This window comes from Balaenoptera physalus (genome assembly GCF_965194825.1).
Source record: "Balaenoptera physalus genome assembly, chromosome: 4".
Classification (NCBI taxonomy): domain Eukaryota; kingdom Metazoa; phylum Chordata; class Mammalia; order Artiodactyla; family Balaenopteridae; genus Balaenoptera; species Balaenoptera physalus.
This window is the reverse complement of record NC_138891.1, coordinates 80,517,907-80,543,869: the sequence shown is the minus strand read 5'-3', so window position 1 is coordinate 80,543,869 and position 25,963 is coordinate 80,517,907. Positions and strand designations below refer to the sequence as shown.

At 39.1% G+C, this 25,963-nt stretch overlaps 1 protein-coding gene across 12 annotated transcripts in view; it reads left to right on the top strand.

Moving 5' to 3' along the window:
- Positions 1 to 25,227, top strand: part of CFAP91 (cilia and flagella associated protein 91) — a 147,105-nt gene extending 121,878 nt beyond the window's left edge. For 6 of the 12 annotated variants that reach the window (XM_082460042.1, XM_082460040.1, XM_082460044.1 and 3 more), the window contains one exon: positions 23,967 to 25,227. The gene's annotated coding sequence lies outside the window, so the exon portion shown is untranslated. Of the gene's footprint in view, positions 1 to 15,279; positions 15,458 to 16,042; positions 16,202 to 18,658; positions 20,264 to 23,966 lie in introns of all 12 variants that reach the window. The other 6 variants (XR_014263005.1, XR_014263007.1, XR_014263004.1 and 3 more) reach the window with 6 other exon arrangements.
- Positions 25,228 to 25,963: the final 736 nt, after the last annotated feature.

Genomic DNA, 25,963 nt, shown 5'->3' with positions numbered 1-25,963 from the left:
CTTAAAAGCAACAAACAACATACAAGGAAATTCCCATAAGGTTATCAGCTGATTTCTCAGCAGAAACTCTGCAGGCCAGAGGGGAGTCGCATGATATATTTAAAGTGATGAAAAGGAAGAACCAATAACCAAGAATAAGCTACCCAGCAAGGCTCTCAGATTTGACAGAGAAATCAAAAGCTCTACAGACAAGCAAAAGCTAAGAGAATTCAGTACCACCAGACCAGCGTTGCAACAAATGCTGCAGGAAATTTTCTAGGTGGAAAAGAAAAGGCCACAATTAGAAACAAGAAAATTATGAATGGAAAAACTCACCGGTAAAGGCAAACATATGGTAAAGGTAGGAAATCATCTACACACAAATAGGATATCAAAACCAGCAATCGTGAGAAAAGGAGAGCACAAATGCAGGCTATTGGAAATGCATTTGAAATTAAAAGACCAGCAACTCAAAACAATTTTGTTTATATATAGACAGCTGTATCAAAACATCATGGGAATGGCAAACCAAAAATCTACAATAGATAAACACACAAAAAAGAAAAGAAATCCAAACACAACACTAAAGTCAGTCATCAAATCACAAGAGAAGGGAACAAAAGAGGAAGGGAAGAAAAAAGACCTACAAAAACAAATCCAAAACAATTAACAAAATGGCAATAAGAAAATACATATCAATATTTACCTTAAAAATAAATGGATTATATGCCACAACCAAAAGACACAGGCTGGCTGAATGGATACAAAAACAAGACCCATATATATGCTGTCTACAAAAGACCCATTTCAGATATAGGGACACATACAGACTGAAAGTAAGGGAATGGAAAAAGGAATTCCATGTAAATGGAAATCAAAAGAAAGCTGGAGTAGCAATATTCATATCAAACAAAACAGACTTTAAAATAAAGACTATTACAAGAGACAAAGAAGGACACTACATAATGATCAAGGGATTAATCCAAGAAGAAGATACAACAATTGTAAATATGTATGGACCCAACATAGGTGGACCTCAATATATAAGGCAAATAGTAACAGCCATTAAAGGAGAAATCCCCAACATAATAATAGTGGAGGACTTTAAAACCCCCCTTTCATCAATGCACAGATCATCCAGAAAGAAAATCAATAAGGAACCACAGGCCTTAAATGACACATTAGACCAGGTGGACTTAATTGATATTTATAGAGCATGCCATTCAGAAGCAGCAGAATACACATTCTTCTCAAGTGCACATTCTTCTCCAGGATTGATCACATGCTGGGCCACAAAGTGAGCCTCAGTAAATTTAAGAAAACTGAAATCATATCAAGCATCTTTTCTGACCACAACACTATGGGATTAGAAATCAACTACAAGAAAAAAAACTATAAAAAACACAAACACATGGAGGCTAAATAGTATGCAATTAAACAACCAATGGATCACTGAAGAAATCAAAGAGGAAATAAAAAATACCTAGAGACAAATGAAAACAAAAGCACAACAACCCAAAACCTCTGAAACACTTCAATCCAGAGAGGGCAGCTTTTTTTACAGCACAGATAGAGGACGTCTCCCAGGAGAGTAAAATATCAGTCTCCCTCTCTGGAATGGAATTTACTCTCTTGTACTCCACAGCAAAGATAAGTTTCTCTTTCTCTTTCTCCCTCCCTCTCTCTCTCTCTCTCTCTCTCATATGGACAGGAATCCAGCAGCCCTATATAATGTCTGTCTTTCCCACCATGGGGTTCCTTATCCATATTGTACCCCAAAACATGTTCATGTGCCATCTAGCCCTCACCAAATCACCGTTGTGAGAACTGATACTCAAGAAACTGACACACACTATTGCTATAGTTGATGCTATTTCTGTGAGTAGTAAGTGGTCCTTGTTTCTGACTCAAAGAATCTTCTGTACACACACATGTATGCACATACATTAAAAAAAAACCTATGGGATGCAGCAAAAGCAGTTCTAAGAGGGAATTTTATAGCAATACAATCATACCTCAAGAAACAAGAAAAATCTCAAATAAACAACCTAACATACACCTAAAGCAACTAGAGAAAGAAGAACAAACAAAACCCAAAGTTAGTAGAAAGAACGAAATCATAAAGATCAGCGCAGAAATAAACGAAATAAAAATGAAGAAAACAATAGAAAAGATCAATGAAACTAAAAGCTGGTTCTTTGAAAAGATAAACAAAATTGATAAACCTTTAACCAGACTCATCAAGAAAAAGAGGGAGAGGGCTCAAATCAATAAAATTAGAAATGAAAAAGGAGAAGTTACAATGGACACCAGAGAAATACACAGGAACATAAGCGACTACTACAGGCAACTATATGCCAACAAAATGGACAACCTAGTAGAAATGGACGAATTATTAGAAAGATACAATCTCTCAAGACTAAACCAAGAAGAAATAGAAAATATGAACAGGCCAATCACAAGTACTGAAATTGAAACTGTGATTTAAAAACTTGCAACAAACAAAAGTCCAGGACTAGATGGCAGGTCACAGGTGAATTCTATCTAACATTAAGAGAAGAGCTAACACCTATCCTTCTCATACTCTTCCAAAATACAGCAGAGGGAGGAACACTCCCAAACTCATTCTATGAGGCCAACATCAACCTGATACCAAAACCAAACAAAGATAACACCAAAAAAAACAGAAAGAAAGAAAGAAAATTTACAGGCCAATATCACAGATGAACATAGATAAAAAAATCCTCAACAAAGTACTAGCAGACAGAATCCAACAACACATTAAAAGGATCATACACCATGATCAAGTGGTATTTATCCAGGGATCAAGGATTCTTTAATATTTGCAAATCAATCAATGTGATACACCATATTAAGAAACGGAAGAGGAGGAGAAGAAGATGGCGGAAGAGTAAGATGCAGAGATCACCTTCCTTCCCACAGATACATTAGAAATACATCTACACGTGGAACTGCTCCTACAGAACACCCACTGAACGCTGGCAGAAAACGTCAGACCTCCCAAAAGGCAAGAAACTCCCCCCGTACTTGGGTAGGGCAAAAGAAAAAAGAAATAACAGAGACAAAAGAATAGGGACAGGACCTGCACCAGTGGGAGGGAGCTGTGAAGGAGGAAAGATTTCCACGCACTAGGAAGCCCCTTCGTGGGCGGAGACTGCGGGTGGCGGAGGGGGGAAGCTTCGGAGCCAAGGAGGAGAGCACAGCCACAGGGGTGCGGAGGGCAAAGCGGAGAGACTCCCGCACAGAGGCTCGGCACCGAGCAGCATTCACCAGCCCAAGAGGCTTGTCTGCTCACCCGCCGGGGCGGGCGGGGGCTGGGAGCTGAGGCTCGGGCTTCGGTCGGATCCCAGGGAGAGGACTGGGGTTGGCGGCGTGAACACAGCCTGAAGGGGTTAATGCACCACAGCTAGCCGGGAGGGAGTCCGGGAAAAAGTCTGCAGCTGCCGAAGAGGCAAGAGACTTTTTCTTCCCTCTTTGTTTCCTGGTGCGCGAGGAGAGGGGAGTCAGAGCGCCGCCTAAACGAACTCCAGAGACGGGTGCAAGCCGCAGCTATCAGCGCAGACCCCACAGCAACAGGGGCACAGAGGGAAAAGCGGAGAGATTTCTGCACAGAGGAGCGGTGCCGAGCAGCACTCACCAGCCCGAGAGGCTTGTCTGCTCACCCGCCTAGGGGGGCGGGGGCTGGGAGCTGAGGCTCGGGCTTCGGTCGGATCCCAGGGAGAGGACTGGGGTTGGCGGCGTGAACACAGCCTGAAGGGGTTAATGCACCACAGCTAGCCAGGAGGGAGTCCGGGAAAAAGTCTGCAGCTGCCGAAGAGGCAAGAGACTTTTTCTTGCCTCTTTGTTTCGCGGCGCGCAAGGAGAGGGGATTCAGAGTGCCGCCTAAATGAACTCCAGAGACGGGCGCGAGCCGCGGCAATCAGCGCGGACCCCAGAGACGGGTGTGAGACGCTGGGGCTGCTGCTGCCGCCTCCAAAAAGCCTGTGTGTGAGCACAGGTCACTCTCCACACCGCCCCTCTCAGGAGCCGGTGCAGCCCGCCACGGCTAGGCTCCTGTGATCCGGGAACAACTTCCCCGGGAGAACGCACGGCGCGCCTCAGGCTGTTGCAACATCACGCCGGCCTCTGCTGCTGCAGGCTTGCCCCGCATCCATATCCCTCCCTCCCCCGGCCTGAGTGAGCCAGAGCCCCCGAAGCAGCTGCTCCTTTAACCCCGTTCTGTCTGGGCGGGGAACAGACGCCCTCAGGCGACCTACATGCAGAGGCGGGTCCAAATCCAAAGCTGAACCCCGGGAGCTGTGCGAACAAAGAAGAGAAAGGGAAATCTCTCCCAGCAGCCTCAGAAGCAGCGGATTAAAACTCCACAAACAACTTGATGTGCCTGCATCTGTTGAATACCTGAAGAGACAATGAATCATCCCAAATTCAGGAGATGGACTTTGGGAGCAGGATATATTAATTTTCCCCCTTTTCCTTTTTTTGTGAGTGTATATGTATATGCTTCTGGGTGAGATTTTGTCTGTATAGCTTTGCTTTATAATAGCTTTATTTTACTTCACTATATTTTATCCTCTTTCTTTCTTTCTATTTTTTCTCCCTTTTACTCTGAGCCATGTGGATGAAAGGCTCTTGGTGCTCCAGCCAGGCATCAGGGCTGTGCCTCTGAGGTGGGAGAGCCAACTTCAGGACACTGGTCCACAAGAGACCTCCCAGCTCCACGTAATACCAAACGGCGAAAATCTCTCAGAGATCTCCATCTCAACATCAAGACCCAGCTTCACTCAACGACCAGCAAGCTACAGTGCTGGACACCCTATGCCAAACAACTAGCAAGACAGGAACACAGCCCCATCCATTAGCAGAGAGGCTGCCTAAAATCATAATAAGGCCACAGACACCCCAAAATACACCACCAGACGTGGACATGCCCACCAGAAAGACAAGATCCAGTCTCATCCACCAGAACACAGGCACTAGTTCCCTCCACCAGGAAGCCTACACAACCCACTGAACCAACCTTAGCCACTGGGGACAGATACCAAAAACAACGGCAACTATGAACCTGCAGCCTCTGAAAAGGAGACCCCAAACACAGTAAGATAAGCAAAATGAGACGACAGAAAAACACACAGCAGATGAAGGAGCAGGGTCAAAACACACCAGACCTAACAAATGAAGAGAAAATAGGTAGTCTACCTGAAAAAGAATTCAGAATAATGATAGTAAGGATGATCCAAAATCTTGGAAATAGAATAGACAAAATGTAAGAAACATTTAACAAGGACGTAGAAGAACTAAAGAGGAACCAAGCAATGATGAAAAACACAATAAATGAAATTAAAAATACTCTAGATGGGATCAATAGCAGAATAACTGAGGCAGAAGAACGGATAAGTGACCTGGAAGATAAAATAGTGGAAATAACTACTACAGAGCAGGATAAAGAAAAAAGAATGAAAAGAACTGAGGACAATCTCAGAGACCTCTGGGACAACATTAAACACACCAACATTCGAATTATAGGGGTCCCAGAAGAAGAAGAGAAAAAGAAAGGGACTGAGAAAATATTTGAAGAGATTATAGTTGAAAACTTCCCTAACATGGGAAAGGAAATAGTTAATCAAGTCCTGGAAGCACAGAGAGTCCCATACAGAATAAACCCAAGGAGAAACACACCAAGACACATATTAATCAAACTGTCAAAAATTAAATATAAAGGAAACATATAAAAAGCAGCAAGGGAAAAACAACAAATAACACACAAGGGAATCCCCATAAGGTTAACAGCTGATCTTTCAGCAGAAACTGCAAGCCAGAAGGGAGTGGCAGGATATACTTAAAGTGATGAAGGAGAAAAACCTACACCCAAGATTACTCTGCCCAGCAAGGATCTCATTCAGATTTGATGGAGAAATTAAAACCTTTACAGACAAGCAAAAGCTGAGAGAGTTCAGCACCACCAAACCAGCTTTACAACAAATGCTAAAGGAACTTCTCTAGGCAAGAAACACAAGAGAAGGAAAACACCTACAATAACAAACCCAAAACATTTAAGAAAATGGGAATAGGAACATACATATAGATAATTACCTTAAATGTAAATGGATTAAATGCTCCCACCAAAAGACACAGACTGGCTGAATGGATACAAAAACAAGACCCATATATATATATGCTGTCTACGAGAGACCCACTTCAGACCTAGAGACACATACAGACTGAAAGTGAGGGGATGGAATAAGATATTCCATGCAAATGGAAATCAAAAGAAAGCTGGAGTAGCAATTCTCATATCAGACAAAATAGACTTTAAAATAAAGACTATTACAAGAGACAAAGAAGGACACTATATAATGATCAAGGGATCGATCCAAGAGGAAGGTATAACAATTGTAAATATCTATGCACCCAACATAGGAGCACCTCAATACATAAGGCAAATACTAACAGCCATAAAAGGGGAAATCGACAGCAACACAATCATAGCAGGGGGCTTTAACACCCCACTTTCACCAATGGACAGATCATCCAAAATGAAAATAAATAAGGAAACACAAGCTTTAAATGATACATTAAACAAGATGGACTTAATTGATATTTATAGGACATTCCACCCCAAAACAACAGAATACACATTTTTCTCAAGTGCTCATGGAACATTCTCCAGGATAGATCATATCTTGGGTCACAAATCAAGCCTTGGTAAATTTAAGAAAATTGAAATCGTATCAAGTATCTTTTCCGACCACAATGCTATGAGACTAGATATGAATTACAAGAAAATATCTGTAAAAAAATACAAACACATGGAGGCTTCACAATACACTACTTAATAACGAAGTTATCACTGAAGAAATCAAAGGGGAAATCAAAACATACCTAGAAACAAATGACAATGGAGACACGACGACCCAAAACCTATGGGACGCAGCAAAAGCAGTTCTAAGAGGGAAGTTTATAGCAATACAAGCCTACCTCAAGAAACAGGAAACATCTCGAATAAACAAACTAACCTTGCACCTGAAGCAATTAGAGAAAGAAGAACAAAAAAACCCCAAAGCTAGCAGAAGGAAAGAAATCATAAAGATCAGATCAGAAATAAATGAAAAAGAAATGAAGGAAACAATAGCAAAAATCAATGAAACTAAAAGCTGGCTCTTTGAGAAGATAAACAAAATTGATAAACCATTAGCCAGACTCATCAAGAGAAAAAGGGAGAAGACTCAAATCAATAGAATTAGAATCGAAAAAGGAGAAGTAACCACTGACACTGCAGAAATACAAACGATCATGAGAGATTACTACAAGCAACTCTATGCCAATAAAATGGACAACCTGGAAGAAATGGACAGATTCTTAGAAATGCACAACCTGCCGAGACTGAACCAGGAAGAAATAGAAAATATGAACAGACCAATCACAAGCACTGAAATTGAAACTGTGATTAAAAATCTTCCAACAAACAAAAGCCCAGGACCAGATGGCTTCACAGGAGAATTCTATCAAATATTTAGAGAAGAGCTAACACCTATCCTTCTCAAACTCTTCCAAAATATTGCAGAGGGAGGAACACTCCCCAACTCATTCTACAAGGCCACCATCACCCTGATACCAAAACCAGACAAAGATGTCACAAAGAAAGAAAACTACAGGCCAATATCACTGATGAACATAGATGCAAAAATCTTCAACAAAATACTAGCAAACAGAATCCAACAGCACATTAAAAGGATCATACACCATGATCAAGTGGGGTTTATCCCAGGAATGCAAGGATTCTTCAATATACGTAAATCAATCAACGTGATACACCATATTAACAAATTGAAGGAGAAAAACCATATGATCATCTCAATAGATGCAGAGAAAGCTTTCGACAAAATTCAACACCCATTTATGATAAAAGCCCTGCAGAAAGTAGGCATAGAGGGAACTTTCCTCAACATAATAAAGGCCATATATGACAAAACCACAGCCAACATTGTCCTCAATGGTGAAAAACTGAAACCATTTCCACTAAGATCAGGAACAAGACAAGGTTGCCCACTCTCACCACTATTATTCAACATAGTTTTGGAAGTGTTAGCCACAGCAATTAGAGAAGAAAAAGAAATAAAAGGAATCCAAATCGGAAAAGAAGAAGTAAAGCTGTCACTGTTTGCAGATGACGTGATACTATACATAGAGAATCCTAAAGATGCTACCAGAAAACTACTAGAGCTAATCAATGAATTTGGTAAAGTAGTAGGATACAAAATTAATGCACAGAAATCTCTTGCATTCCTATACACTAATGACGAAAAATCTGAAAGTGAAATTAAGAAAACACTCCCGTTTACCATTGCAACAAAAAGAATAAAATATCTAGGAATAAACCTACCTAAGGAGACAAAAGGCCTGTATGCAGAAAATTATAAGACACTGATGAAAGAAATTAAAGATGATACAAATAGATGGAGAGATATACCGTGTTCTTGGATTAGAAGAATCAACATTGTGAAAATGACTCTACTACCCAAAGCAATCTACAGATTCAATGCAATCCCTATCAAACTACCACTGCCATTTTTCACAGAACTAGAACAAAAAATTTCACAATTTGTATGGAAACACAAAAGTCCCCGAATAGCCAAAGCAATCTTGAGAACAAAAAATGGAGCTGGAGGAATCAGGCTCCCTGACTTCAGACTATATTAAAAAGCTACAGTAATCAAGACAGTTTGGTACTGGCACAAAAACAGAAATATAGATCAATGGAACAGGATAGAAAGCCCAGAGATAAACCCATGCACATATGGTCACCTTATCTTTGATAAAGGAGGCAAGCATATACAGTGGAGAAAAGACAGCCTCTTCAATAAGTGTTGCTGGGAAAATTGGACAGATACATGTAAAAGTATGAAATTAGAACACTCCCTGACACCACACACAAAAATAAACTCAAAATGGATTAAAGACCTACGTGTAAGGCCAGACACTATCAAACTCTTAGAGGAAAACATAGGCAGAACACTCTATGACATAAATCACAGCAAGATTCTTTTTGACCCAGCTCCTAGAGAAATGGAAATAAACACACAAATAAACAAATAGGACCTAATGAAACTTAAAAGCTTTTGCACAGCAAAGGAAACCATAAACAAGACCAAAAGACAACCCTCAGAATGGGAGAAAATATTTGCAAATGAAGCAACTGACAAAGGAGTAATCTCCAAGATTCACAAGCAGCTTATGCAGCTCAATAACAAAAAAACGAACAACCCAATCCAAAAATGGGCAGAAGACCTAAATAGACATTTCTCCAAAGAAGATATACAGATTGCCAACAGACACATGAAAGAATGCTCAACATCATTAATCATTAGAGAAATGCAAATCAAAACTACAATGAGATATCATCTCACACCGGTCAGAATGGCCATCATCAAAAAATCCAGAAACAATAAATGCTGGAGAGGGTGTGGAGGAAAGGGAACACTCTTGCACTGTTGGTGGGAATGTAAATTGATACAGCCACTATGGAGAACAGTATGGAGGTTCCTTAAAAAACTACAAATAGAACTACCATACGACCCAGCAATCCCACAACTGGGCATATACCCTGAGAAAACCATAGTTCAAAAAGAGTCATGTACCAAAATGTTCATTGCAGCTCTATTTACAATAGCCAGGACATGGAAGCAACCTAAGTGTCCATCATCGGATGAATGGATAAAGAAGATGTGGCACATATATACAATGGAATATTACTCAGCCATAAAAAGAAATGAAATGGAGGTATTTGTAATGAGGTGGATGGAGTTAGAGTCTGTCATACAGAGTGAAGTAAGTCAGAAAGAGAAAAACAAATACAGTAATGCTAACACATATATATGGAATCTAAGGGGGAAAAAAAGGCCATGAAGAACCTAGTGGCAAGACGGGAATAAAGACACAGACCTACTAGAGAATGGACTTGAGGATATGGGGAGGGGGAGGGATGAGATGTGACAGGGTGAGAGAGTGTCATGGACATACATACACTACCAAATGTAAAATAGATAGCTAGTGGGAAGCAGCCGCATAGCACAGGGAGATCAGCTCGGTGCTTTGTGACCACCTAGAGGGGTGGGATGGGGAGGGTGGGAGGGAGGGAGATGCAAGAGGGAAGAGATATGGGAACATATGTATATGTATAACTGATTCACTTTGTTATAAAGCAGAAACTAACACACCATTGTAAAGCAATTATACTCCAATAAAGATGTTTAAAAAAAAAAAAGAAACGGAAGAATAAAAACCATATGATCGTCTCAATAGATGCAGAAAAAGCTTTTGACAAACTTCAACACTGATTTATGATAAAAACTCCCTAGAAAGTGAGCATAGAGGAACCTACCTCAACAGAATAAAGGCCATGTAAGACAAACCTACAGGTAACATCATACTCACAATTGAAAAGCTGAAAGCATTTTCTTTAAGATCAGGAACAAGACAAAGATGTTCACCCTCACCACTATTATTTAACATAGTTTTGGAAGTCCTAGCCACGGCAATCAGAGAAGAAAAAGAAATAACGGGAATCCAAATTGGAGAAGTAAAACTGTCACTCTTTGCAGATGACATGATACTATACATAGAAACTCTTTTTAAGATGCTCTCAAAAGGGACTTCCCTGGTGGTGCAGTGCTTAAGAATCTGCCTGCCAATGCAGGGGACATGGGTTTGATCCTTGGTCCAGGAAGATCCCACATGCCACAGAGCAACTAAGCCCATGCGCCACAACTACTGAGCCTGCACTCTAGAGCCTGTGAGCCACAACTACTAAGCCCGCGTGCCACAACTACTAAAGCCCACATGCCTAGAGCCCGTGCTCTGCAACAAGAGAAGCCACGGTGATGAGAAGCCCACACACCACAATGAAGAGTAGCCCCCACTCGCTGCAACTAGAGAAAGCCTGCGCACAGCAATGAAGACCCAACACAGCCAAAAATAAATAAATTTATATATATATAAAGAGATGCTACCAGAAAACTACCAGAGCTCATCAGTTAATTTGGTAAAGTTACAGGATACAAAATGCACAGAAACCTGTTGCATTTCTATACATTAATAACAAAAGATCAGAAAGAGAAATTAAAGAAACAGTCCCATTTACCATCACATCAAAAAGAGTAAAATACCTAGGAATAAACCTACCTAAGGAGACAAAAGACCTGTACTCTGAAAATTATAAGACGCTGATGAAAGAAATCGAAGATGACACAAACAGATGCGAAGTTATACCATGTTCTTGGATTAGAAGAATCAGTATTGTCAAAATGACTATACTACCCAAGGCAATCTACAGATTCAACACAATCCCCATCAAATTACCAATGGCATTTTTCACAGAACTAGAATAAAACATTTTAAAATTTGCATGTTAACACAAAAGACCCTGAATAGCCAAAGCAATCCTGAGAAAGAAAAACGGAGCTGGAGGAATCAGGCTCCCAAACTTCAGACTATACTACAAAGCTACAGTCATCAAGATAGTATGGTACTGGCACAAAAACAGAAATATAAATCAATGGAACAGTTTAGAAAGCCCAGAAATAAATGCACCTATGGTCAATTAATCTACAATAAGGGAGGCAAGAGTTTACAATGGAAAAAAGACAGCCTCTTCAATAAGTGGTGCTGGGAAAACTGGACTGCATGAAAAAGAATGAAATTAGAATACTCCCTAACACCATACACAAAAATAAACTCAAAATGTATTAAAGACCTAAATGTAAGACCAGATACTATAAAACTCTTAGAGGAAAACATAGGCAGAACACTCTGACATAAATCGCAGCAATACCTTTTTCAACCCATCTCCAGAGTAATGGAAATAAAAACAAAAATAAACAAATGGGACCTAATTAAACTCAAAGGCTTTTGCACAGGAAAAGAAACCATAAACAAAGTGAAAATACAACCCACAGACCGGGGGAAAATATTTGCAAATGATGCGACCGACAAGGGATTAGTTTCCAAAATTTACAAACAGCTCATGCAGCTCAATATCAAAAAAACAAACAACCCAATCAAAAAATGGGCAGAAGACCTAAGGAGACATTTCTCCAAAGAAAACATATAGATGGCCAAGAGGCACATGAAAAGATGTTCAACAATGCTAATAATTAGAGAGATGCAAATCAAAACTACCATGATATATCACCTCACAACAATCACAAAGGCCATCATCAAAAAATCTGCAAAAAATAAATGCTGGAGAGGGTGTGGAGAAAAGGAAACCCTCCTACACTGTTGGTGGGAATGTAAACTGGTGTAGCCACTACAGAAAACAGTATGGAGGTTCCTTCAAAAACTAAAAATAGAATTACCATATGATCCAGCAATCCCACTCCTGGGCATATATCTGCAGAAAACCATGCTCCAAAAGGATACATGCACCCCAATGTTCATTGCAGCACTGTTTACAATAGCCAAGACATGGAAGCAAGCTAAATGTCCATTGACAGATGAATGCATAAAGATGTGGTTCATATATACAAGGGAATACTACTCAGCCATAGAAAAGAACGAAATAATGCCATTTACAGCAACATGGATGGACCTGGAGATTATCATACCAAGTGAAGTCAGTCAGACAGAGATAGACAAATATCATATGACATCGCTTATATGTGGAATTTTTAAAAAGATGATACAAATGAACTTATTTATAAAACAGAGACTCACAGAGTTAGAGAACGAACTTATGGTTACCAGTGGGGAATGGTGGGGGGGAGTTTGGGATTGACATGTACACACTCCTATATTTAAAATAGATAGCCAACAAGGATCTACTGTATAGCATAGGGAACTCTGCTCAATACTCTGTAATAACGTAAATGGGAAAAGAATTTGAAAACAAAGAGATACATGTATATGTATAACTCAATCACTTTGCTGTACACCTGAAACTAACACAACATTGTTAATCAACTATACTCCAATATATAAATTAAAAATAAATCATCTTTAATGTTGGGGTAGTCATTTTTCTTCCATGCCAATTCAATAAGATTAATAATTTACATCGTTTGAATTGAATACATCTGCATTTACTTCTGAGTATAACACCTGTTCTATGACATCTACAGTGATCTTTGAAATCAAGCCATAAGAGTTTTAAAGTGATTCTTTCTTTTATACTTAAGTTGTTTTTTTAAAAAATTAATTTATTTAATTTATTTATTTTTGGCTGCGCTGGGCCTTTGTTGCTGGGTGTGGGCTTTCTCTAGCTGTGGCGAGTGGGGGCTACTCTTCATTACAGTGCACGGGCTTCTCACTGCGGTGGCTTCTCTTGTTGTGGAGCATGGGCTCTAGGCATGTGGGCTTCAGTAGTTGTGGCACGTGGGCTCAGTAGTTGTGGCTCGTGGGCTCCAGAGTGCAGGCTCAGTAGTTGTGGCGCACAGGCTTGGTTGCTCTGCAGCATGTGGGATCTTCCTGGACCAGGGCTTGAACCTGTGTCCCCTGCATTGGCAGGCAGATTGTTAACCACTGCGCCACCAGGGAAGCTCTATACTTAGGTTTTAATGAAACGTATTTTACTTTCACTATGTAAAGCATGTTGTGGTTATAAAATATAGTTTCAAAAAAAACCTACTTTCCAGGCTAGCTACAGACACTCAGCAAGGAAGGTTAACCAATAAATTAATACAGTATCTTCTTAATACTTTATTAAATGGTTGGAACATGATGCTTAGTTGCCCCCATAGTATATATCACTTCCTCTTCCTTCTCTCAGAGGGAAGGACAGATGTGAGGTTATTTCATAATATTTAGTGAGAGGGTCAGTAGGCATGGACTACTGATTAAAAACAAAATTTTTAAATCAGCTAAAGACAAAAGAGGTAATAAAATAGTGAGGCATTTCTGGGGGAAAATTTATGAGTAGAAAAATCCATTGAGTTGAGTCTGGCATTTGGAGCCATTTTTTTCCTTAGAGAATATGCAGATTCTAGTAAATGTGGCTGAAAAGCTGAGCAATACTTTCACGAGCTTTGCAAAACTAGAGGGACAAAAACTGGAGTCAAGGTTGAGTCCCTAGTAAACCTCCTCCATTTGGGCTGGGACTCCATAAGGTTATGCCCTAGTAGAAAGTGTTCACTGGAAGTAAATCACCCCTCGAATACACTACAGTTTAGCTTCTAATCATCTGAAAGATCAAAAAAACCCTCAGTCCCATAAAACAAATTTAGAAGATCCTTGATTCTTGTTGCCTCAAGGAAACTGTCAGGGACAACACTTAAATTCCCTTTGGAGAAAGTTGGCATCATCCTAGACCTCAATTTATTTTCACAATTTTTCATGAACAAGTTCCAGAACACAGCAAGGATATCCAGTATATGAAGAGACATGACAATTTGAACAAGCAGCAGAAAGTACAGATAACAGAAACAGACCTAAAGGGATCTAAGCTATTGGAATTATTAGACACAGATTTTAGAATAACTATGCTTACTGCTATGTACTTCTAGCCTCCAGAATTGTGAGAAAATACATTTTTGTTGTTTAAGCCACCAGGTCTATGGTATTTTTTTCTGGCAGCCCAATCTAAGATTTTGGCACCACAAGTGAAGCACTGCTGTACCAAATACCTAAATGTGTAGAAGCAACTTTGGAACTAGATAATGTGTAGAGGTGGGAAGAGTTTTGAGATGCATGCTGGGAATATGGGTGTTAAGGGCAATTCTGACAAGGTCTCAGATGGAAATGTGGAATGTGTTATTGGAAACTGGAGGAAAGGCAATCCATGTTATAAAGTGGCAAAGAACTTGGCTGAACTTTGTTCTAGTGTTCTGTGGAATGTAGAACTTCTGAGCAATGAAATCGGATATTTAGCTGAGAAGACTTCTAAGCAAAGTGTTGAAGGAGCAGCTTGGTTCCTCATGACTGCTTTTATAGGAAAATATGAATGGAGAGAGATGAACTGAAGAAGGAATAGTTAAGCAAAACAAACAAGAACTTGTAGATTTGGAAAATTCTCAGCCTATCCATATTTCAAAAAATGAGAAAATCCATTCTGAAAAAGAACACTAAGGGTGTGGCTGAACAGCTATTTGATAAAGAGTCTATGGAATTATAAGAGTAGGAACTCTGCCAGTTTGAAATGAAGGAATGGACATAAGATGAAGGAAGGCATCAGACTTCTTGGATTTGACAGGATGACATGATAGAGCCATTATGCTGCAAATGTGCAGCATTTAAGAAGAGGGAAAAATAATCCTGAAGGCTTATCAACCACTTCCTCGGTTTCAACAGGTCAGATAGCCTCTGCCCAGAACCTTAAGGATGGGACCACCTATGGCACCCTACCCTGGCAGAGGTGCAGCGATGGGATCCCCACCGAGGCTGTGGGGATGGGGGACAACAGAGCTGGAGGGGTGGGGCCATCCCCAGAGCCATTGGAGTAATGCTGCCATCCCAGTGGACCTGGAAGGTAGGATGCTGAGCCAAAGGGGATTAATCTTGAATTTTAAGATCCAACAGAATTTGTCTAGCTAGGCTTTGGACTTGCTTGGGACCCATTACTCTTTTCTTCCTTCTGATTTCTCCCTTTTGGAATGGGAATATCTGTCCTAGGCCTGTCCCACCATTGTATTTTGCAAGTACATAATGTGCCTGCTTCACCGCTGGAGAGGAATATTGCCTCAGGATGAATCATACCTTGAGTCTCACCCACGTCTGATTTAGATGAGAATTTGGACTTCAGACCTTAGAGTTGATGCTTGAATGACTTAAGACTTTGGGGCTGTTGGGATGGAATGAATGTATTCTGCCTGTGAGAAGGACATGAATTTTGGGAGGCTAGGATGGAATGCAATGCTCTGAATTGTCTCCCCCCCCCCAGAATTCGTATGTTGAAGCCCTAACCTCCAATATGATGGCATTTGGAAATGAGGACTGTGGGATACAATTAGGATTAGATGATATCAGGAGAGTGGGTCCCTCATGATGGGAATAGTGCTCTTATAAGAAGAGACACCAGAGAGCTTGCTTTCTCTCTCGTTCCCTGCCATGTGAGGACATAGCAAGAAGGCAGCCATCTACAAGCCTGGAAGAGAGTCCTCCTCAGAAACTGACCGTGATGGCACCTTGATCTTGGACTTCTAGCCTCCAGAACTGTGAGAAAATAAATTCCTAATAGCCAAAACAATCTTGAGAAAGAAGGACAATGCTGGAGGTACGATACGCCCTGATTTCAAACTATACTACAAAGCTACAGTAATCAAAACAGTATGATACTGGCACAAAACAGACAAATTGATCAAGGGAACAGAACAGAGAGCCCAGTAATAAACTCACACTTATATGGGCAGTTATCTATGACAAAGGAGGGAAGAATATACAATGGGGAAATGCAGCCTTTTTAATAAATGGTGTTGGGGAAACTAGACAGCTACATGGAAAAGAACCAAACTGGACTACTTTCTCACACCATGCACAAAAGTAAATTCAAAGTAAATTAAAGACTTAAATATAAGACCTGAAACCATAAAACTTCTAGAATAAAACACAGGTAGGATGCTCTTGGACACTGGCCATAGTAGTATTTTTTTTCTTGCTATGTCTCGTTAGGCAAGGGAAACAAAGCAAAAATAAACAAATAGGACTATATCAAACTAAAAAACTTTTGCACAGTTAAGGAAACTATCAACAAAATGAAAAGGCCACATACTGAATGGGAGAAGACATTGCAAATGATATATACAGTAAGGGGTTAATATCCAAAATATACAAAGAACTCATATAACTCAACATCAAAAAAAAACTCAATTAAAAATTAGGCAGAGGGGGACTTCCCTGGTGGTCCAGTGGTTGAGACTCTGCCTCCCAATGCAGGGGACGCGGGTTTGATCCCTGATCAGGGAACTAAAATCCCACATGCCACGGGGCAACTAAGCCCGCACGCCGCAACTACTGAGCCCACACGCTTTACAGCATGTGTGCCACAACTACTGAGACTGTGCACCACAACTAGAGAGCCTGCACACCACAACACCTGAGCCCGCTCACTCTGGAGCCCGCATGCCACAACTAGAGAGGCCGCATGCCGCAACTACTGAGCCTGTGTGCTCTGGTGCCCATGCGCCACAACTAGAGAGAAGCCCGCACACTGCAACAAAAGATCCCACATGCCACAATGAAGATCCCGCATGCCACAACTAAGACCCGATGCAGCCAAATAAATAAATAAATAATAAGTTAATTTAAAAAAATAGGCAGAGGATCCAAGTAGACTTTTTCCAAAGAAGACATACAGATGGCCAACAGGCACATGAAAAGATCCTCAACATCAATAATCATCAGGGAAATGCAAATCAAAACCACAATGAGATATCACCTCACACCTGTCAGAATGGCTATTATCAAAAAGACCACAAAAAACAAGTGTTAGCAAGGCTGTGGAGAAAAGGGAACCCTTGTGCACTGTTGGTGGGAATGTCAATTGGTGCAGCTACTATGGAAAACAGTATGGAAATTCCTCAAAAAATTAAAAATAGAACTACCATGTGATCCAGCAATTCCACTCCTGGGTATTTATCCAAAGAAAATGAAAACACTAATTAAAAAAGATATGTGCACCCCTATGTTCATAGCAGCATTATTTACAGTTGCCAAGATATGGAAGCAACCTAAGTTCCCATCAGTAGATGAATGGATAAAGAAGATGTGGTACATGTATACACAGTGGAATATTACTCAGCCATAAAAAAGAATGAAACCTTGCCATTTGTGATAACATGGATGGATCTACAGGATATCATTCTAAGTGGAATAAATCAGACCGAGAGAGAAAAATACTGTATGATTTCACTTATATGTGAAATCTAAAAACAAAAGAAAAAATAAAATCATAACCATATAGAGAGTCATAGCTACACAGAACGAAGAGGCGGTTTCCAGAGGGGAGGGGGTGGATGGAAGAGAGAAATAGGTGAGGGAGATTCCAGTTGCAAAATAAATGAGGCTTGGGTAGGAAATGTACAATTTGGGGAATATAGTCAAAAATTATGTAATATTTTTGCATGGTGACAGATCATAACTAGACTTATCGGGATCATTTTGAAATGTATAGAAAAATCGAATCACTATGTTGTGTAATAAGAACTAACATAGTTTTGTAAGTCAATTATACTTCAAAAACAAACTCAGAAAAAGAGATCAATCTGTGGTTACCAGAGGTGTGGGGGGAGAAGTGGAGATTGGACGAACAAAATCAAAAGGTATAAACTTTCAGTTACAAGACAAATTAGTACTGGGGATGTAATAAACATGATAAATATAATGAACACTGCTACATGTTATATATGAAAGTGGTTAAGAGAGTAAATCCTGGGCTTCCCTGGTGGCGCAGTGGTTAAGAATCCGCCTGCCAATGCATGGGACATGGGTTCAAGCCCTGGTCCAGGAAGGTCCCACATGCAGCGAAGCAACTAAGCCCACGTGCCACAACTACTGAAGCCCACGCACCTAGAGCCCGTGCTCCGCAACAAAAGAAACCACCGCGATGAGAAGCCCATGCACCACAACGAAGAGTAGCCCCCGCTCGCTGCAACTAGAGAAAGCCCACACGCAGCAACAAAGACCCAATGCAGCCAAAAATAAATAAATAAGTAATAAATTTTTTTTTTTTAAGTTTCTCTTTAGGGGCTTCCCTGGTGGCGCAGTGGTTGGGAGTCTGCCTGCCGGTGCAGGGGACACGGGTTTGAGCCCTGGTCTGGGAGGATCCCACATGCCGCGGAGCAGCTAGGCCCGTGAGCCACAACTACTGAGCCTGCACGTCTGGAGCCTGTGCTCTGCAACAAGAGAGGCCGCGATAGTGAGAGGCCCATGCACCGCGATGAAGAGTGGCCCCCGCTTGCCACAACTGGAGAAAGCCCTCGCACAGAAACGAAGACCCAACACAGCCAAAAATAAATTAATTAATTAATTAATTTTTTTTAAAAAGTTTCTCTTTAAAAAAGAAAGAGTAAATCCTGAGTTCTCATTTAAAAAGAAAAAGAAAATATGTTTCTGTTACTTAAGCTACCCAGTCTAAGGTATTTTGTTATGGCGTCCTGAGCTAAGACACTTACTATGTTCAAAGAAATGAAAGTCAATATGGAAATTTTTAAGAGAACTAGAAATGATAAAAATGATATAGCAGATTTGAAGAAAATAGAAGTTCTAGAATTTAAAAATACAGAAGTCAACATGAGAAACTCAATGAATAGATTTAAGAACAGGATATATACAGCTGAAGAGAAAATTTGTAAATTAAAAGATCAGAATAATTTATCTAGAAAGAATCACAGAGACAAAGAATTGGAAACTACAGAAAAAAAGGATAGATGTAGTATAACTTAATCCTTAGGAAGCGACAAAAGGATAGTAGGCATGGACAACTGATTCAAGAAATTTGACTTCTAAGAGAAGAAATATGTTGGGAAATCATATAAAATATGAATTTTCTAAAACCAATGAAAGGGTCAATGTTTAAGAAGGCTTCTTAACCCCAAGTAGACAAAATAAAAAGAAATCTATACCTAGATGCATTTTAATATGACTACTGAAAACAAAAGAAAAGAAAATCTTAAAAGTATTGAGAGAGAAAAGATGAATTACCTTCAAAAGAGCAATAATTAAGCTGAGAGTTGACTTCTCACCAGAAACAAAGCCAGAAAATACTGGAATGATATTTTCAATATGCTTAAATAGTATAATAAAATAGGATTCTATACCTTTCAAAAATATCCTTGAGAATGACAATAAAAGACATTTTCAGATAAATGAAACAGAAAATTTGTCAGTAGGAGATTTGCCCTACAATAGATTACTAAAGGGTGTTCTTCAAGGAGAAGGAAAATTATCCCAGTTGGAAGGTTGGAGATAAATGAAGGATCAACATGTGGATAAATATTTATTGATGGCATATAACAACAATTAGAAGAAACAGCAACAATAGCAGCAGTACAGTTATACAACAACAATAGTATATAAGTCAGAAAGGGCATAGATGGGTTAAATTGTCCCAAGCCACTTGCATTGTCTAGGAAGAGGATAAAAGTATCACCTAACATTACAGTTGATAACTCAAGGAAACATTTTGTATCCTTTAGGGTAAATCCTAAAGGATAGTGAAAAGATGTATGACATCTAAACTAACAGAAGAAAATGAAATAAATAAAAAACACTCAGTACAAAAGGAGGACAGAAGGAGAGAAAAAGGAAACAGAACCAACAGAAAGCTCTGAATAAAATGGTAGGTGTTTATCATTGACTCATCATTTAATTACATTAAATGTAAATAGACTAAATGCTCAAAGTAAAGTCAGAATTTGTCAGACGGAATTTAAAAAATAACTCAATTGTATGCCTTTTATATATAAAATCTAAATATGCAGAATGGTTACAAGTTAAAGGAAAGTAAAAGACACCATGAAAACACCATCCACAGGAAAGCTGATGTTAACTATATTAATGACAAAGAAGACGTTAAGCTGGAAAGTACTTACTAGAGCAAAAGAGGGACACTTCATAAAGATAAAGGTTTAATTCATTGGGAAGGTATAATGAGTCAGAATTTGAATATATCTAATAACATGGCCTCAACCATATGAAGCAAAGGTTAAGAGAACTGCAAGGAGAAATAGAAAAATCCATAATAATGCTGGGAATTTTAATCTCTATCAGGAACTGATACGGCAAGCAGAGGAAAAAAAACTAAAAAATAGAAGATTTGAGATATATAGTTAAGAAATTTCCCCTAATGGACATTTATAGAATATTATACCCAACAACTCCAGGATGCAAATTATTTTCAAGCACACAGAGAACATTTGCAAAAACTGACTATATACTGTGTCATAAAGCAAGTGTCAACTATTTCAAAGTTGAAATCGTGGCAAAGTGTGTTCTCTGATAAAAATGGAATGAAACTAGAAATCAATGACAAGATAATTCTAATTTGTTTGGAAATGAGGAAGTTCAGGTGTAAATAATCTGTTCATCAAAGAAAATATCAGAATAGAAACTTGAAAATATTTTGAACTGAAAAATGACCAAAATGCTACATATATATCCAACATGTGAAATGGGACTGATGTGGTGGTTAGATGGAAATTTGTAGGCTTAAAGGCATTTATTAGAAGAGAAAAGGTGAAAGTAAGACTAAGTATCCTTTTCCAGAATTTAGAAAAAGAATGGCAAATTAGATGCAGAAAAAGTAAAAGGAAGGAAACAAAAGTAACAGCAATTAATAAAACAAAATAGACATGTCTTCTGATTCTAAGTAGATACAGTAGGTAGCTTCAAGAATTAGAGAAAATTATGGATATATTGTAAATGTAACCTTTCAGAGACAGTGAAGAGCTCTGGCAATAAAGGGGAACTCGATGAACTAAAATGGTAGAGAGGAAAGAGTCCTTCCTAAGTGATCTAAGATCACTGGCCATTTTCTTCCCTTGAGGCACTGGCCAAATCTGGTTCTAAGACTTTACTAAGGGAAACAGAAACCAGCAAGACTTTTAAAAACTCTGTGTGAGCAAGCATGATGGATTGGAATCTGGAGGAGCCCCAGACGTAAGGCCAAATTTCCCCAGAATGTCAGCTTTAGGTTTTTGGTAGATAACCCCTTTACTAGTAGAAAGATGTTTGAATCTATCATGTGTTATTTAGCCAGCTGTGTCAATGTGATCCTCACTCAGCCTCATGGATTTATCCATTGTTAATTCATTGTTCCATGAATTTTTTTTGTCAGAAATAGCAGAATATCCTGACTTGCCCTACCACCATGACGTTTGATGGTTTAGCACTGGTAGCATTTTTGTGTGATTTTTTGAGCTCAGAACAAGATTGAGATTCTTCTAAGAAAACTACCCTTAACCACCATCATGGAACACTGAATGACTTTGGAAATTAGCTTTTGCTGCAGGCTTGGTAATATTTTTTAATGAATCCAACCTAAAATTACAAGGCAAAACAGAACCTGTATGTAGAATTTATACTATGGTAAAGTCATTTCAATGGCAACTAACATTGTCTGAATCACAAGTAATAGTAAGCTGCTTTATATACTTCCCGTGCTGCCAAAGCTAAAAAAACAAGGTGTCCATTCCCATGCATATTTGCAGTGAATGTATTTTCTGAGCTTAAACTATACTTCCAGGAGCGTTTTTTGGACCTTGAAACAAGTGCAAAGGAAATTTCCATATTTCAAAGTTATTTAACTGCGCAGTGGAGGCATGTCCATTTAACCTTCATGGAAGTGATTAATCTGCATTATAATGATGTGCTAAAAGGCAAATATCAAGAGAAGAATCTAATGGAGTTCTATAAATGCCTTCCAAGCAATAAATATGCACAATTAAAAGCACATGCTTATGGATTGAGATCAGTATTGCCAGCACCTATCTGTGAAAGACATTTTTTAAAACTGAAGTACAGTTGATTTACATATTTTGTTGGTTTCAGGTGTACAGCAAAGTGATTCAGTTTTAAAATTCTTTTCTATTATACGTTATTACAAGATACTGAATATAATTCCGTGTGCTATACAGTAAATCCTTATTGTTTATCTATTTTATATATGGTAATGTGTATCTATTAATCATTCCTAATTTTTCCCTCCCTGCCCCTTTCCCCTTTGGTAACCGTAAGTTTGTTTTCTATGTCTGTGAGTCTGTTTCTGTTCTGTACTATTTTTTAGATTCCACATATAAGTGATATCATATTTGTCTGAAAGACATTTTCAAAACTTCAATGGGGGGAAGTCTCATTACACATCACCATTAACAGATGAACATTTGCAATCAATTTAAATTACCTGAACCCCAATTAAGTAAAATGTTATCCCCTAAATAAGAGTTTCATTCTTTTCTTCAGGAGACCTGTATTACAAAAAACTGTAGTCAACTATTATTACTATCTTCTGAATTTTATCAATAAAAATTTGTGAAAATTTGTTTTCTTTCTTGTTATTTTAGTACCTACATAATATGCTTGATTTTGTCTTTTGGCCCACAAAGCCTAAAATATTTACTGTCAGGCCCTTTGCAGAAAAAGTCTGTTAATTCCTACTCTACAGCAGATAAAAAGAATGAAGAAGAACTAAAGACAAACACATGGATGAATCTCACAAATATAACAAGAACTGAAAGAAGCCAAATCCAAAAAAAAAAAAAAAATCTACAGTATGAGTCTATTTATATAAAATTCAAAGTCAGCACTAAACTGTGTGTTGAGGAGTATACACTTCGGTAATGATATAAAAGAAAGCAATGAAGTGATTACTGTAAAAATCAAATAAAAATCAGAATAGTGATTTCTTTTAGAGGGTAAGAACAGGGTTGTGATTGGAACAAAGCGGGAGCTTATGGGAGTTTTTGACCTGGGTGGTATTTACAGAGATGAGTAGTACACATTAATTCATTAAGCTGTACAATGATTTTTTTTTGTACTTTGTGTGTCATATTCTGTAGTTAAAAGTTACAAATACCTATGTAGATATACGAACATGTACATACGTGCATTATGCTTGCAATATACACAGAATAATCCTGGAAAGATCAATGTGAACTTGGTAAGTATTTGTTGCTGGCATGGAAACTGAGCACTGTAGGTCAGACTGGGGGGAAAGAGGCTTACTTTCCGCATGTTTCTGTCCTTTTGTAGTCTGAATTTTTTTTTTTACTATATACACATATTAATTTTTAAGTTATACCAGTTAATGTAAAGTCTTTTTTCAAGTTGTAGAATTTAGAAACTGAGACTAACTGAGGTGAGTTAGGAAACGTTTGGATCATGGGGCCCGTAAGCGGCAGAGCTGGGATATGTCTGGGGCTGTGTGACTTCAAAACCAGGACTCTGTGTAATTGTATCTCAGTAATTTTTTGGATGTGTTGATCTGATAATGATTGTTTCTAAAAAAATGATGTAATCATAAATATTTGTGTTGTTTTTTACAGACTATGATCTTTTTAAAAAGAAGCTGTACAAATCATCATAGAGCATTCCAGTCATCTGTGCTTCTCCTCAGATGTGCAGCTCTTATGGGCTTGTCAATATGTGATGCATGAGGAAAACAGATTTATTTTCTTTAAACTCCCAATAATTTAAAATGATTTTCAGTAATAATAATCAAATGAAGGAGCTTTATTCTCTTTGGTGTTTCCTAGAGGCTCTACTTCAAGAGAAAATTTTCTCATGTCTCATTCCAACATTTCGTTAACTATGAAGATATGCCAGCTTGTTGAATCAAATAAAAAATGTTACTGGATATTTAAGTGGTTTTGGTTTGCTATTCATAGTGCATTGGCATTATCTGTTAAGACTGAAAATATGCAATCCCCATGACCCAGCATTTCATTCTCACAACATTTCATTCTCCAGAAGAAATGCATGAGTATGTACACCAACAGGCATGACAAGAACGCTGTAGCAGCACTATTCATGCTGACCCAAATGTCTGTCTACATAGGAACAGAAAAGTAAGCCTTGGTATAGCCATACAATGGCACATCAAGTCACCATTGAGCTTTAGCTCTGAGAAGTATATTCTTGCAACACCCATGGAGAGGGTGCTGCTGGAGAGCAATCTGCCCATCCTACGTTTTGACAAGTGTCAGGGTTGAATAGATCTCTCCTCATTTAAAGATCAATCAATAGGAAAAACAATAAATAAACAAAAGCATCCACAACAAATCAACATGGGACCCATGTAAAGAACTTATGAAAGAAAATGTATGTTATCTGAAAACAATAAAAGCCTATCTTAGAAAATAATCTTACTGTAATAGGGAAGAGCTAGTTCTGACTCCATGTTGGATCTGTTTCTTTTACTTTAGCCTTTGCTTTTCATTGCTTTTGTTATTAGAATCACTGTCTATAACTGTAAGCTTAATGGCCTGCCACAGGGAACCCTGCTCCTCTGCCTGACTGTTAAACTACAGTGCCTTTGTTCAGCTCACAGAGAGACATTCTGACCCTGGCCACCTGTGAATGGCTGCAGAAAAGAAGAAATTAACACATCCCCTCCTCAATGTGGCCAAGCGAGGAGATATTTTGCAAGACAAACGGCCTTTTTACTTTACTTCCTCACCTCCTCCCCCTCTCTGTTCTATAAAAGAAACTGGCATCCAGACCCCGATAAGATGGTTATGTTGAGTCTTTAGTCTGCTATCTTCTTGGCCTGCTGGCTTTCCAAATAAAGTCACTATTCCTTGCCTCGACACCTCGTCTCCTGATTTACTGGCCTGTCGTGCGGTGAGCAGAGCGAGCTTGGACTCGGTAACACATTGGGCTTAGCCAGCCAGGAGCCTTGCTGCTTGTGGCTCGCCAGCCCCAGTCAGGGAATATTGGAGCAAGGCCCTAGCGGCTGCCAGGACCATTTGTCCTGAGGATCTTCCCTTCAGAATTCCCTGAAGTGGCACCAGCTACCCCAGCACTCGGCAGTTGATGCAGGGAACTGACAAACTTCTATGAGTCGACGGACTCGATTATGGAGGGTAAGTTGCTCAGGTGTGCACACCGGGAGCATATTCCCCCCTCAATTTGGGCTTTTCCTTTATAAGACAAGCTAATTTGTTTGGTTGGGGTACCCTGTTGGAGAGGGGAATTGTTGTTGGACTCTATCTGATCTGGGAACGGGTTCGTTGGTTTTGGTTTTTTGTGTGTCAATGTTGGAATTTGTTTGTGCTTTTTGTGTTGGAATTTGTTTGCATCTTTTGTGTTTTGGTGTCATCAAACTTATAAAAATGGGAAGTAACTCCAACTATCCTGAAGGAGAGCCCTTTGGGGGTGTATATGAGATAAACGGGCAAAACATAGATGTGAACCTATGACTAAGACAGACATGATATACTATTGTAATAGGGTGTGGACCCAATATATGTTAAGTTCAGAAGAGCAATGGCCCCTGAATGACTCACTCAATTATTATACGATCTCACAATTAGAAGTGTTT